At 39.5% G+C, this 14,869-nt stretch overlaps 1 pseudogene; it reads right to left on the bottom strand.

Annotated features, from left to right (window-relative positions):
- Window positions 1-9,989: 9,989 nt before the first annotated feature.
- LOC109461241 (tRNA pseudouridine(38/39) synthase) lies at window positions 9,990-10,715 on the bottom strand (annotated as a pseudogene).
- Between the last annotated feature and the right edge of the window lie 4,154 nt (window positions 10,716-14,869).

The following is a 14,869-nucleotide window of genomic DNA, read 5'->3' as shown; positions in this document are numbered from 1 at the left end:
AGATGGTAGATTGAATATACGGGTATACATCTAATTTCCCTTCCTCTGAAAACTCCACTACGATCCACAAGGAGCGAATAAAACAGCAGCAACATTTTGGAAGTTGGAAAACAAATGAACCAGTGATAATTGACTTAGCAGAACTAAGAAAACGGAATCTCAAGCAGGCCTTAGGAAAACCTGAGAGTCAACCAGATTTACCTTACAGAATTCTCAAACATTCAGGAAGTTATTAGCCCCAGGTACTTATGGATTTGGGCATGAAAGGGAGAGGCTAAAATAAGAAGTGTGTAAAAGCTGTTGGAGAACTTTTAGCTTTCTAGATCCCCTGATGCAATCTACATCTCCCACTGGAGCACATACCTGGAGGTTTATTTTCTGGAAATACAAGACACAGTTGAGGGCATGTGTACTGAACAACAGGGAAGTTAACTAAATACAATCAAATGCTGAGAATTCCCGGCTCTCTTGTAATTCTTATTAAGTGTTCCCCTCCCAAGTCTCTGGCAGCCAGCCATATCTTTACCATCCAGACAGGAGACTAGAAAACTCTTCTCAGTGAAATTCGATCAGACAAAAGTGAATGACACAAAAATGTGGTATCCCTTAATAAATAAATAAAAATAGCATCCCGATAATTTTACAGTAAAATTCAAAGTTGACCAGTCAGACCCACACACTCAGAACTTCTAAATATCATTTTATTCCCGTATCGTTAATCATGAGCATATAGTCAAGGATTATCAGACATATGAGAAAAACTTCAAGCCAGGAAAATGAATAACAGACACAAAGTAAAAAGAAAATACTGAAAGAAACAGAGACTACAGTGGGGAAAGAAAATTTCAAAACACTCTAGCGTTACTATAATCAGGGAGATAAGATTAGTTGCTACTTATCACAGTTCCATAGTGGGGGATTCTAGGATTTGTACAGGCTGACAGGCTTGCTAATATCCCACATGTGGAAAGTGATTTGGAAAAACATTTTTCTATTTAAATTTTTATATAAAAGTAACATTTCATAGCTTAAGCACTGAAATGTGGTAGTGGTTTATAATGCAACATTTAATAATCTTCTATTACATAGCTTTCTCTTCACATTCCATTTTAACCCCCAGTATCTACCTCATGGGTTTCATTCAAATATATTTGTCATGTGCAAAGAAATGCAGGGGGAGCGGGAGAGAGGAAGAGGGAATATACACATACACACACACACTTTAATAATTGTCATCAAGAAAGAAAAATTCAAGCAAGAGTATAAAATACCCCAACATATAAAATACATATAAAAGAAATTTTAAAATAAAGGATTACTGTAAACTAGTCTAAGATAATTTTGGAAAATACAGTCTAATGGATTTCTTCACAATTATAAAATAGCAATTTTCACATATTAAATTGCAAAAAAGAAAACCAGACTACTTGACCAAAGAGATATAAAATTATTAAATGTATTCTATAAATCTCACTCGGTCCTCATTAAAAAATATAATAAAGGGGAGTTCACTATAAATGGTTGTTTATAATACAGGGGCAAAGCTCTGACAATCTGGCCCCATCAATACAACCTGGAAATTATTTAATTTTGATACAGTCAATAAAACCAATAAAAGTAAAATACAATCAATAAAAGTAAAATGTGGAAGTACAGTATTATTGACTGTAGAGAAAAATATTTTCATTAACTTTTTAAAAACGTATTTTTTAAAATTATTTTTGCTACCCTTGATCTTAGCCAAAAGGCTGAGAAGCGATATGGATGGACCTAGAGAACATTATGTTAAGTGAAATAAGTCAGATGGAGAAAGACAAATACTACATGACCTCGCTTATATGTGGAATCTAAAGAACAGAATAACTGAACAAACAAAACAGAAATAGACTCAGAGATGTAGGGGGGAAAAAACTGAGGATTGCTAGGTGGGAGTGGGGTGGGGATGGGGGAAAAGGCAAGGGGATTAGAAAGCACAATCAGTAGCCACAATGTTGCCACGCGGATACGAAAGACAGTTTGGGGAATATAATCAATAATGTTGTAAAGATTTTGTAGAGGGTCAGATGGGCACTTGTCTTATTAGGGAGACCACTTCATGGACGGTGTAGATGCCTGACCACTGCACTGTACACCTGAAGCTGAATAATATTGTATGTCAACTATAACTCCACAGGATGTGGAGTACAGCATAGGGAATAGAGTCAATGCAATTATAACAATTACATTCGATGTCAGAGGGTCAGACGGGTAGTAGATTGGGGGTGTTATCACTTTGTGGGGGTGTAAATGTCTAACTGTTACATTGTTTTGTACACCTGAAACTAACAAATTATTTTTGCCAGTTAGGTTTATATTCGGTAACACTAATTTGTCATATCCTAAAATTGCTTTACCAGGGAGAGTACATATTTTTTTTCACCAGTAATAAGAAATATTAATCATTTCATCATGTCATTATTTGACTATTTCTTGGCACTGTATGCAAAAAAGATATTTCATTCATTAAAATTTCACTGTTAGGGGCCGGCCCAGTGGCTCACGCAGTTAGAACTCCATGCTCCTAACTTCGAAGGCTGACGGTTTGATTCCCACATGGGCCAGTGGGCTCTCAACCACAAGGTTGCCAGTTCAATTCCTCAAGTCCCGCAAGGGATGGTGGGCTCTGCCCCCCGCAACTAAGATTGAACATGGCACCTTGAGCTGAGCTGCCACCCGGATGGCTCAGTTGGTTGGAGCACAGGCTCTCAACCACAAGGTTGCCAGTTCGATTCCTTGACTCCTGCAAGGGATGGTGGGCAGCGCCCCCTACAACTAGCAACAGCAACTGGACCTGGAGCTGAGCTGCGCCCTCCGCAACTAAGACTGAAAGGACAACAACTTGAAGCTGAACGGCACCCTCCACAACTGAGATTGAAAGGACAACAACTTGACTTGGAAAAAAGTCCTGGAAGTACACACTGTTCCCCAATAAAGTCCTGTTCCCCTTCCCCCACCCCCCACCCCAAAAATAAAAGCATTTAAAATTTCACTATTAGAAGTTCTTCTGGGATCTGAAAGGTTAGTTCAGGTTCCAGAAAGACCTAATTATAAATACTGAGTTAGGTAAAGATCAATATTTCTAAATATTCCATCTTTGTAGCCGTCTTATTGTTCACTGGTTTTCAGAACATATTGTTTAACTGGGTTACCTTATCATAAAATCTCTGGGAAGTAACTCATGTCACAAAGTAATTCTTTTCTGTACACAACAAATTGTTTGAGTGCCTACTAAGTGCTCAGTTGTGAATCATGATTGTAAACGTTATAAAACAAAAGACCATTCATTCATACAAATTATTGGTAGTAACTGTTAGAAAAAAAATTTTAAGCAAAACTCACAGAAATATAGCAAGATATTTGTATTTTATCTGTGAAAGAGCGATGGTAATTCCTGTCCAAGAACATTTCTATGCTTTATTTGGCTTCCTTTGAATTTGCATTTAGAATCCGTTTTATTGCTTTGTAATACAGATGGAATTGGCACTGATTAACAAGTCTTAATCATTGTGGAAATAAGCAATGACCTTCCTAAATATAATGCTCAAAGACAGCGTGAAACAAGCTTCTGATTTTGTTACAGATACCAGGACCAGAAAGAACCCAAGCGGCACTCAGAGAGTTAGGAGAGTCAGCTTTATTACACCGGCGGGCTCAGAGGGATCCTTCCCAAAAGACTGAGCCCCTAGCAAGGTTTTTATGGCTTGGGGACTTCCTTGAGTCAGGGAAGGGGTAGGTGTCGTTTGGTGATTGGCTCGGGTGTGGCTTGGAGGGTGTTATGCAGAAGTGGGCTGGGGCTTAGGCTGGGGATTTCTCTCTTTGCTCGGGCCACCATCTTAGGTCAGTTCCACGTGGCAGGGAACCATTTTAGGTCAGTTTCTCCATCAATTTCATGGCCCCGAGTCATGGCTGGGATAGGAAATCTAATCTCAAGAATGATGGAATTCTACCCCAAGTCCCCATGTCCATTTTAACAATGTTCTTACATTGAGGAATCAGAATAACACCTGAAGGAAAAGTACAGTGGTGATATTGTAGTTGGTTGAATTAGCATGTTATTTGAGAGAACGATATAGTTGTTAAAAGTGTTCCGCAGTGATGCCTTCATTGGAAATGTTTTCTTTTACTTTACTTACTTTCAACTTACTGTTGTAATGGTGACACTGTATCTTCATTTTGAGATTAAAACTCTAGAGTAATTCCATTTAACAGTGTAGTTTAGCTTGGGGCTTCTTGAAAGCTTTTCTTTTCTTTGCTTCCCTCCCCTCCTGCCAAACCTTAATGACTCTATTTACCATACGTTTACTGTGCATACCAGTTTCAGTGGTTCTGTTTGCTCCAGACCACTCTCAATGGTTCTGTTTACTGCAGACTGTACGCATACCAGGATCAATGGCCCGTTTCCTCAAGGAAACCTCCAGGAAACTGACTTGAAAGAAGTTTTTACATCTGCCTAAGATCCACTCCTATCCCTGAAACAAACCAGCCTCTGGGAAGCGCCTATTTCCAGAAATTGCCTGACCAACTTCTCCTTTCCTTTATTCTGTCTCTTCTTGCTTGCCTATAAAGCCTTTTGGTGATATTAAGAGTGGGAAGGTAATCTTTGTCACAAGGAGTCCGCTGTCTCCCCTTAATGCTGGCTTTTTGGAATAAACCTGCTTTTCTTTCCGCCACCCTTGTCTCCTGATTTTTGGACTAGCGTATAAGCAGCCAGATCCTATTTGGCATGGTAACAGTTCTAGAAATTGTATCCTTTTTTCTATATATACCTTTTTCCCCTGGATAAGCAGCAACCCGAGGCCGCAGAAGACTAGCCCAGACCTGACTAACGGTCATACTGTCCGGACCGCTGGAAGGCTGAAGATAACACCTTGACCTAAATTATGTTTCAATTCCTGAGCTCTAAGGTGGAACTGATACAGGTGAGTTAGTATAATTGCTAGGTAGATAGGTAGGTCCCTGGTGGAATAAACAAAGACAGTCATATCCTAAAACTTCAGGTTTTGAAATCACTCCTTCGCTCCAGGACATAATGTAACAAGGCCTTGAGGTTAATCATAAAATTCATTTTGGCCTGACAAACGGAGCAGATCTGATAGATAAGAGTGGGTTACTTTGCTAATTCCTTTAGGATGGGCAAGCAGAACCAACCTGGTCGACGAATTTCATTAGAAGGCACCAGTTCCCTTCTCCAAACAGCTCCCCTTCCCCAAACAGGCAAGGGAAGGTATAAAAGTAAGAGCTTTTGCCTCAGTCATGGGGCACCCCCCATTCGGGACCCCCTCCTGCTCAGTAGCTGCAACCTCTTCTCCTGCCTCTAATAAACTATCTTCTTTTTAAAACTTTTTGCCTCTCCCTGGTCCGTGTTTCCATTCTTTGGCTTCATGAGATATGATCCCGGCCCACACTCAGAAACTGCCAGCAGATCCAACATCACCTACATCAGAACAACCCCCTGGCTACTTTCCCAAGAGACCAGACAGAGGAACTCAAGAAAAGACATCAGAACTGTCTTCAAGACCTGAAGAAATGATTCATTATCCTTCCCTCACCTCCAACCAATTAGCTCCCAGCATGACACCCCGACACCTAACCTATGGTGTCTTGTGATTTTGCCCTATAGAATCTGTAACCTATACACCATTGGGGAGTCAGGTCTTATGAGCTGTGTCTCTGGGCTCAGTGCCATTTCTTTAAATAAACCTCTACTTTCTTTGCTGCAAACTCCTGTTCATGTCTCCTTTGGCTTTGATGCGCGCAGGCAAAATAAAACCCTTGAGTTCGGTAATACTATTATCTCAGTTTCTATAGGTCAAGAATCTGTGTGTACATTGGCTGGTGCTCGGGGTCTCTTACAAGACATCGTCATTACTCTCAATTGGGAAAGATTCACTTCCTACTTCACAGTGTGGTTGTTGGTAGGATTCGGTTCCTTGAGATGTGAGCCTCTTCACTGAGCATCTTATGATGGCAGAATGTTACACATTCAAACACACATATTTAACAAGGCAATATATTTCACAACAGTATAAACATATACAAGGACATAATTCAAAAACATCAGAGTAGGTGCCTAATGGTGGGAAGGAAATGAGTGTTGGACTCCAGGAAGAATGAAAGAAAAATAAATAAAGTGTAAGGGAAAGAACCTTGCTGAACTCAATGACGAAAATATGCCTAGGGCCCAAGAATAGAATAAAAGTATAGACAAAAGCAACCTTCATGAGTGGGCAGTTAGTTCTAATCCCTGCTTGTAAGTCGCAGAGCTGGCAGAAAATAATTTAATCCAAATCAGCAGTCTTTAATGCCAGATGCTATAGGTAGGGAGATGTTTATTCATGGGAGCGGTCTTTTTGTTAGTTTGTAAGACGATTCACATCTCCACTGATATTTAAATTTAGCCATATTGCCTTTGGAGGGATTTTAGGTAAGATATACAAAACACCAGCTAACAATTAAGGGTGGAGAAAGCAGAACAAACCATTGAGTAGGGGTAGCCTTGAAGAATAGCTTAGAGGAAAGGTTCATTCTCTACCATGTGTACCACCACAATTGAACATGGCGATATGAGGAGGGGCGGAAGTTCAGCTGGAGAAGATTCTTTTGAGGGTGTTTAAAACAAACAAACAAAAAACCTTTTTCTCTAACCAAACCCATCTCTTGCCTATTCATCACCGCCCCACCCACACCCCCACCGAGGTATCAGGAATGGTACTTTCAAATGTGTAAGATACATCTTGGCTTCCCCAGCAACCCTTGCCACTCACAGAGGTGTCATAAGCAGTGCTTTGTGATGTCTAAGCCCCCCTTAGCCACCATTGGCTGGGGGAGACTAGCCGACCAATCAAAACTGAAGGGCTTCTCGTTGTCATGGGGATTGGTGTGTATATATACAGGACAGTCAGCAGATCTGTGGCAGACCACTGAAAAGCTTAGAATGGCTAAAGTGACCAAGAAACAACCACAGCCTAAGAGAGACATGGAACAACCAACCTCAAGTACGAAAGGGAAGAACATGAATGCTACCAATCGACCCAGGACCAGAAGGGGTCGCAAGGTAAGATGACTCTATCCAAACCACTCCTTTCTTCATTAATACCCACCACCACCACCACCAAGAATCTTACCCTTTCCTCACCTGGCACAAACTCCCTCCTCAGCCCTGATCCATTCTCATGAAGCCCCCCTTTCCATCAATATGTCATCTTCCCTTAAACCTGTGCCCCTTAGGCCTCACTGTGGTGTCCTTCCAGGTGCAGATGACAATTCCAAACATAAAAGGATCCCTTCAAATGAGTTCTACTAAAAAAGGCTCCAAAAAAACTACCCAACTTAAAAGAATGCCTAAGAAATCTAGAGGAACAACACTCTTCAGTCAGGATCACAGGCTGAACAAGACACTGAATCGAAATAAGCCAGTGCAGAACAAAAAGAAGATGAAGTCCATGACTTCAAGGAACCGCCAGGGCACCCAGTAACTTCAGAGCAAGGACACAGACCTCAGAACTCTCTGCAGTCCCCAAGGTCTGGTGGCTGAGAAATGGTCAACTGTGTAAACATTGAATTTTCCAACAGCGTATCCTGATGGTAATTAAAATCGAGCTGTTACGAAAAGTGGTGTTTCTGTGAGTTCTCTCATGATAAGAGGAAGGAAGGGAAGAGGCAGGGGGGTGAGGAGGGAGGGACATGGGCTCTCTTGCAGGGTTGGGGGCCACACCAGCAGAATCACAGTTAATCAGACAGTGGGGATAAGAACTGGGAGGGACTAAACAGCAAAACCAAACTTCCTCCTTAACACTGGAAGCCACAAGCAAGATGGAAAAGGGCTTGGCGTTTGGGCTGGTGGGGAGGGGGCAGTGGCTTGGGGTGTAGATTGCCAGAACCTATATGAAGGGAGGTGTGTGGGTGGCAGTACCAAATCACTTCCGGGCCACTTACCTCATTATGGTATTTGTTACACTTCATCCTATGATGTCATCAACTAAAGGTCCTCAGAAGGACCCCAAACTCACCCTCCTAAAAGTTACTGAAAGTACCCTAAGGACTTAAATAATGGTGATTAGAAGCCATAAACCCAACACGGATTAGCCCACTTAAGAAACTCAGGGTGGAGCAGTGGGAGCTGTCTGCCTTCAGCGCAGGCCATAAAGGAGAGATTTGTCTACAGAGAATTCTAAAACAGCACAGTCTCCCCTCCAAATACCTTTCATCTTCATTCTTTCCAAAGTGGTTCTCTTTCCTCTGAAGACAATATCATTTTAAGTGGTGTTACTGAAGTGTAATTGATCCATTACACTCATATAAATCGCACATGCTCAAAGTGACACTTTGATGAGTGTCATCTTATGTATACACTTGCTAAACCATCACTACAATTATAAGAGTGAATATACCCATCACCCCCGAAGTTTCCTCTTGCCCCTTGGCAATCGCTCCCACCTGCCCCTCTCTGCACCCTCCATCCTCAGATAATCCCTGATTTGATTGCTGTCTCTATAGATTAGGTTACATTTTCTAGCATTTTATATAAATGGAATCAGTATGTACTCATTTTTATCCAGCTTCTTTCACTCAGCATGATTATCTTGGGTCATCAATGTTCTTGTGCACATCAATATTACATTTTTTAATGTTATGATTATTACTGTGTTGAGTTTAGTAGCATTTAAATACCTCAAAGTTGCTCTAATTTCATTTTTAAAAACATTAAGATCATTGTAAATGCACCTGCAGTTGTAAGAAACAGAAAGATACCTCATACCCTTAACCTAGTTTCCCCCAGTGGTAACCACTTACATTTCTTATAGTACAGTAGCACAATCAGGAAAGTGAAATTGATATGTTCAATTTACATTATTCGGATTTCTCCAGTTTTACATGCATGGGTTTGTGTGTGTTTGGTTTTAGGCAAATTTATCACCTGTGTAGTTTCCTATGACTACCACTGCAGTCAAGATACAGAAAAATTCCTCACCAATCCCTGGGATCCAGTAATTTATTCTCCATCTCTATAATTTTGCCATTAAAAAAATGTTACATAAATGGAATAATTCAATATATAACCTTTTGTTGTTGGCATTTTACGTTCAGCACAAATCCCTTGACATCCATTCAAGATGTGTGTATCAAGATATTTTTCTTCTTTATTGCTGAGTAATAGTCCATGGTGTGGATATACCATAGTTTGTTTAACCATTTATTGCAGGGCATTTCGGTTGTTTTGATTTTTGGACTATTACAAATAAGGCTGATATGATTATCCCTGTATAGGTTTTCCTGTGAACTTCAAGTTTCCATTTCTCTGGGATACATGTCCAAGAGTCCTATTGCTGAGTCACGTGGTAACAGCACACTTAGTTTTGTAAGAAACCACCATACTTCTTTCTCAAGTAGCTATGTAATTTTATATTCCCACCAGCAATCTATGAGTGATACAGTTACTCTGCATTCTCACCAGCATTTGGTGTTATCGTTTAAAAAAATATTTAAGTCATTCTGGTGAATGTGTAGTGTCATCTGATTGAAGTTTTCGTTTGCATTTCCCTAATGGTTAATATTGTTGAATATCTTTTTATGTGCTCATCTGCCATCTGTATAGCCTCTTCATTAAAATTTCTATTCATGTCTGTAGCCCCCTCGGTTTTTTGTGTGTGTGGTTTTTTTTTTTAACTCAGAATCAGGCATTAAAATGAATTTGAACACAAGGCACAGGTTTCCACGTGTACATAAATACATCTCCACTTTTTTTTTTTTTTTTTTTTGCTTCTTCTATCTCTTAATCTTTTTGGATAGGGAAAGGCAACAAGAACTTTTTCAATATGACTTTATGGTCTTTTTTTTTTTTTAAGAGATGGTTATCTGAATTTCTAGGACTTCTTGTAGTAATTTTTTTTTGTATTTCCTTTCTACCACTAGCTGGTGTTGCCTCCTAGATCCTGATGAGTTTTCTATAGTTAAGTGAGGCTTTTAATCTCTGTATCAACACAGAGGCTCTATGTTGGTTACTCCAAAAAATATATTTTCTTCCTCTAGTGTGTCATTACAGTCCTTTTGGCTTTTGTTCCCTCCTCATGGAATAACTGAGTGCTCAGTGCAACCCTACTTATAAAATGCTGGATCGGGATTCCTATCCTTGACATTTAGGATGATCTATTAGGCACTTATATATGTGCATTTGCACTCCTACTACAAAGGCACTGACTGGCTTTATGATAGAGGGCTTAATATTTCTACATTCTATCACTCCATCCATCTTTGGTCCTGTCCCTCAGGTTACCACAGAGTTCAGTCCTTGTAGCATACGATACAGCATGTCAGCTTGCATCTTCAGCCTATAGATGTAGGTGGATAACCCTGCACTCCTGAACCTCCCATAGATCCACTTGATATTTTCAAGACTACAGGAAATTCTACAGCCGTATTGTATTGAGGTTTCTGGGGATTTTTCTCTATGTTCCGCAGCTTATCGATAATCTCTGGCTTCTCCATTTCTTGACCAATCCGAAATAAGATAACCATCAGACAGTGGGCTTGATGATAAAGGAATCCCGAGCCAATCACTTCAAACTGACACCACTGTAGGTTCTTGCCTTCTCACCCCACCAGGCTCTGGCCTACTAGTTGTACTTGAGCAGACGGAATAGTCCATAAAAATTAATCACTCCATTGGCTACATTCATTTTAACAAGTTCCTGCTTACAATTCTTTTGTGTATATACCTAGAAGTAGGGTTGCTGGATCACATAGTAATTCTCTTTTTAATTTTTTCAGGAACCTGCCTACCATTTTCCATAGTGGCTGCACCATTTTACATTCCCACCAACAGTGCACATTACTTTGTGCTGACATTGAGTGCTTAAGGTTGCTGAAGAGGTTTTCTGTTTGTCCTCTGTCCTTAGTGACTTCTCTATTCTCCTAGTCCAACCCCAGTCTCAGGTTGACTCTGTGAGCCTGCTCTTCAGGGGTGGGTACCTCAGTGTTCCTAACCCTATGCCCCCACGATAGCTATACTTGTTATGGGTATTGTGTGGGGGACAGATTCCATTTCATCTCCCAGCAGTAGATGCTTCTCACATAGGTGTATCACCTGCAAATGCACATTTTAATTTTTGGCAGGAAATCATGCTCAATAGTCTTAGGAATAGGCAATGTTACCGGCCTGAATGCACATGGAATCGTGCGCCATTAGTGGAAATATCAGTATGGCCTGCAAAGTCCTTATAGTGTCACACTCGTTTGAAATTACTACTTTGGATACTGGTGGATACACTAGTAACTGAGAGCTATTAGTGTTGTCATTATTGCTGCCTGAAACATCCCAGGAGGATACAACTTGTCACTAGTTGCTATAGTTGCAGTCTTCTCTGATGGAGTGCGTTTGGTAAATAAAGTTCTATTCGATCACTGATGATTCTAGTTGCACATATGAGCCTTGAGACTATCACCAAGGGCAAAAAACGGGTTCTTGCTGAGCACAGGCATATTTAATGACTGAGTGGGGAAACCTTGCTAAAAAACAACAAACACTTGGAAACAACTTTGCCTCATTTCTGCCATAAGGTCATCTCCATCACAGGACCATATCAGGATAAGATAGAATTATCACCTAGCCTGCCTGTATAAAAATGGCCTCAGTCACTCAGCAAATATGTAATCAGCACCCACCAGGTGCTAATTCCTAATCAATAAGCACTTTTTCTGGGTGCCAGAAACAATTATACCACAGAAATGACTATCAAACACTTTCCTAACTAAAAGGAAACAGTTCTCCAAGGTCCCATGGATTTCACCTCAACCCTCAGAGTTCTTTAAGCTGCCATCATAGCTAGTTCACAGAAGTGTGATATCACTCCTCTAAGTCTCCGGCTCAACCCTATTTTTTTCCCTTAATCTAGCTGAGCCAGACTGGCATTTTAAAAAGTAATATGTATTCAGAATTAAGAGAGGACACACAGGAAGTACATAGGAATAAGTTAGGAAGCAGAAATTTGCCAAGGTTGCCAAGTCCAAGTTTGTGTCTCAAATAATGTCACATTCCTAAGGACTGCAACACTTCCTAGCCATCTGACCGTTGTTTCCTACTCTATCATGTCTGCCTTCTCATTCACCACTTCCTGAGCATCAGTCAGCTTCTCACATTGTCATTCCATCAGAGAAACACGAGGAAGCCATGTTTCAACTACATGACTTAGAATATTTTCACTTGGTTTTGGACTGCAGACAAAGAACCTATTTTGTCCAGAGGTAAATGACAAAACTGTGATAACTGATGACACAAAAAAAAAAATCACTATTACTATGCACAATTTTATTTCTTTTTAAATTTCTGATAGCATATCTTGTGTTATCTCTGATTCATAATTAGATTTTACTTAATTATCCATTTCAATGATCTTTTCAACATACCAATGTTTGGATTAATTTTAATCTACATTTTCAATCCAATAATTTATGTTGCTAAATTTAATACTTCATTTCTCACAGTTCCTTTTGTTTGTATTTTTAACTTTTTGAATTGCATCTTCAGATTGTTTTCATTCATTCATCAATGGTGAAACCTCTTTGGACTATGGATTTTCTAATTATGCAGTTTGCCTGCATTTAATAATAATACTAATATTTATTAAGTGTTGACTACATGCCACTCTTATAAATATTTTTTTCTTTCTTTCTTTCTTTTTTTTTTTTAAGGAGGATGCAGCTCACAGTGGCCCATGTGAGGATCGAACCAGCAACCTTGGTGTTATAAGCACCATGCTCTATCCAACTGGGCTAACTGGTCACCCCAAATTTTTTACATATATTTATTTAATCTTCCCAATAACCTTAATGACTGGACAAATTGCACAGAGGTGTTACATTTTCTCATATTTACCCAAGTTCACACAAATAGTACACAGCAGAGCCAGGACTGGAATTCAGGCAATGTGTGTCTGCAGAGTCTATCCTCCAAACCACCATAGTTTTAAGTTATCTAAAGCACATCCTGTGTTTCCCTTTGTCCCATGGAAAATTCTGGCTGGGACACAGTTCCTAATTATATCATACTGGTACAAATCAAGATAAATTGCAATATACAATACCCTGAGTCTTCATTAACTGTTTATTAACATCTGTGGCTTGGAGCTTAATTATTTTTTTCCACGGCAAGACTATTTCTTTTACAGTGTGATCATAAGTAACTATTTAGTGGAAATCTTAAGTTGCATAGAGAATAATGAATTGCTAAATTAGTTTTAAAACCTTCATTTTTTCTTTACTTCTCACTTCAGACTATGTAATCCTGAAACTGCTACCAAGTGAATACTCCCAGTACATACATTACGAGGTCTGACAATTAAGTTCGCAAACTCATCCTAGAAACAGTGCTACATACCTCGCTGCTGAATATCACTACGGTCACCTTCGAAGTACTCCCCTTGGGAAGCTGTGCACTGACGCCAGCACCTAGTCCACCCTTCAAAACAATTTTGGAACTCTTTCTGGAATGGCCATCAGAGCTGTCGTCATATTACCCTAGATGTCCTGAATGTCATCAAAATGTCTTCCTTTCAGTATCTCCTTTATCTTTGGGTAAAGAAAGAAGTCATTGGGGGCCAGATCAGGTGAGTAGAGAGGGTGTTCCAATACAGTTGTTTGTTTACTGGCTAAGAACTCCCTCACAGACAGTGCCATGTGAGCTGGTGCATTGTTGTGATGCAAGAGCCATGCATTGTTGGTGAAACGCTCAGGTCGTCTAACTTTTTCACGCAGCCTTGTCAATACTTCCAAATAGTAAACTTGGTTAACTATTAGTCCAGTTGGTACAAATTCATAATGAATAATCCCTCTGATATGAAAAAAGATTGTACTAACCTTTTTTTGATATCAGAGGGAGAGTACAACCATTGCAACAAGTTTGCAAACTTAATTGTCAGAACTTTGTATGTCTTTAGGTGGCTTTACCCAGGTTCCAGAAAAATTTCTGATCCATAGTAGGTTCTCATAACTATTTTTAATGAACATATAATTGAACTTTCAAAAGGAAACTGTCAGTGATCAAAAGGGGGAAGATATTTTCAGTCTTAAAATGATTTGGAAATTTTGCCACTTGAAATTAACTTCCTATCAAATCTCCACCTTGGAGAATTATGAAACTAATGATCCATATCCTACAAGAATCAACAACTTTCCAAAGAAGCTACATGAATATTTCTGTGACCAATGGTATCCCAAACATTTTTCTTCCACAAGTAGAAAAGAACCTACAGTTGAATATACAGATTTATAAATCAGTTCACATGGGATTCAGTTGAATACTCATAAAAACTCAGCAAACATCAGCACTTAACTTCATATGTGTATGCCAAAATATGGTGAGGTTCAACACTAGTGTAATTTGTTCTTTTCACTTAATCCTTGTTCTCTTTGGGGGCTTGTATTTGTACATTATAAGGAGAATGTGAATATTTAGTGCCTTTTTAGGATACTGTAACAGAGGTCAACTTGTTTAACCATTATTACTATTCCAAAATTATACCTTCCCCACATATTTTAGAAATAAATGATCATAAAACTACACATACTATTGCCTAAAAGCCAGTATTTACAAGACTATTTGCAATGTTTTATCTAAATACCTAAATGGGGAGACCTGGAGACTGATGCTCCAACCACATAAACTACATTGTGAGATTTCTTTCCTACTACTTCTTTCGTGCTATATGAGGAAATCCCTGTGGTACCATCTAGGAAAACATCTGCTACCCTTTTTGTCTTTACCATTGTCCTTTGACTATTTGCTTTATTTCAAGCCCATATTGAATGGAAATTGAAAATGAGTGTACTCAAAATT

The sequence above is a fragment of the Rhinolophus sinicus genome, chromosome X (assembly GCF_036562045.2).
Source record: "Rhinolophus sinicus isolate RSC01 chromosome X, ASM3656204v1, whole genome shotgun sequence".
Taxonomy (NCBI): domain Eukaryota; kingdom Metazoa; phylum Chordata; class Mammalia; order Chiroptera; family Rhinolophidae; genus Rhinolophus; species Rhinolophus sinicus.
The sequence above is the reverse complement of the archived record's forward strand: the minus strand, read 5'-3'. Positions and strand labels throughout refer to the sequence as shown.